At 35.9% G+C, this 1,323-nt stretch overlaps 1 protein-coding gene across 1 annotated transcript in view; it reads right to left on the bottom strand.

Moving 5' to 3' along the window:
* Nucleotides 1-1,323, bottom strand: part of Serinc1 (serine incorporator 1) — a 21,518-nt gene that overhangs the window by 4,562 nt on the left and 15,633 nt on the right. The gene's annotated exons all lie outside the window — the stretch shown is intronic.

Here is a 1,323-nt window from a genome sequence, read left to right as displayed (position 1 = left end):
TCCCTCAGCTCTTCAGCTCAAGGCTAGCACTCTACCACTTGAGCCACAGCGCCACTTCCAGCTTTTTTCTTTTTGCTTATATGGTGCTGAGGAATCAAACCCAGGGCCTCAGGCATGCTAGGCAAGCGCTCTACCACTGAGCCACCTTCCCAGCCCAGCAAAAACAATTTTAACAGATACTTTACCAGAGAAGATACACATATGGCAAAGCATGTGAGTAGATGCTTCATACTGTTGTATCATTAGAAAATGCAAAAAAAAAAAACTCATAATCAGATCCAACTATACTTACATGAAAATGTCCAAAAGTTACAACTCTGACAACACTAAATGCAGTGAGGATGAAGAAAATCAGGAACTCTTTTTTCTTACAAATTAAACATATTTTGATCAGTACATGATCCTAGCATTTGTAATCCTTGGTAATTGCATAAAAAGATGAAAGCTTAATGCCTGCACACAAGCTTATATGTACCTTATTTGTAACTGCCAAAATAGGGAAGCAAAATGCAGTGGGTGAAAGTATAAACTGGTAAGTCTTCGCAATGGAAAAAAAAGATGAAATGAGCTGTAAAAGACATGTAGAAAGGAATTTTAAGTGTATGTTACTAATGAAAATTTCAGGTTATATATGACAATGCCAAGTGCGTACACAATTCTAATCACATGACACTCCAGAAAAGGGAAAAACAGAAGTCAGTAAGAAGATCGGATGAATAGGCAGTTCACAAAGAAGCAAAACTTGCTGTGATGTTCTGGTGGATACATGTCAGCATAGATTTGTTCAAACCCATGTGCCTGCACTATACCAAGAATGAATCATGGTGGACACTAGAATATAATGATGTAATGAATTGCAACAGATATACTACTACAGAATAAAATGTTGAGTGCGGCAGGAAAAAAAGTTTGTACCTTCCCCTCAATTTTGCTATAATCCCTAAAACAGTTCATAAATATTCAGAATAACAAAGACTTCCAATTCTCAAGTACTCACAGATCTGTTTTTATTATTGCAATATAAGAAAATTACACTGTAAATGGCCTTTACGGATTATCATTTTCATCCAGAATGATTTGTCGAATGTATTGTTTCTTTTTATTCAGTAGCATTGAATATACATCTAATTTAAATCATGTGCCAATTGAAGGATAGCTGGGTTTTCTAGTTTGGACTATTACAAATAAGGCTCTCAAAATCTACGTACATGTTTTTTTTTTTTATTTGTGAAAATACTGTACAGAGGGGTTACAATTGCATGGGCAGGATAATGCGTACATTTCTTACCAAGCATTGCAGCCTCCTCCTTTGTTTACCCTTCA

This window comes from Dipodomys ordii, unplaced genomic scaffold (genome assembly GCF_000151885.1).
Source record: "Dipodomys ordii isolate 6190 unplaced genomic scaffold, Dord_2.0 Scaffold204, whole genome shotgun sequence".
Taxonomy (NCBI): domain Eukaryota; kingdom Metazoa; phylum Chordata; class Mammalia; order Rodentia; family Heteromyidae; genus Dipodomys; species Dipodomys ordii.
This window is presented reverse-complemented; position numbering and strand designations above follow the sequence as displayed.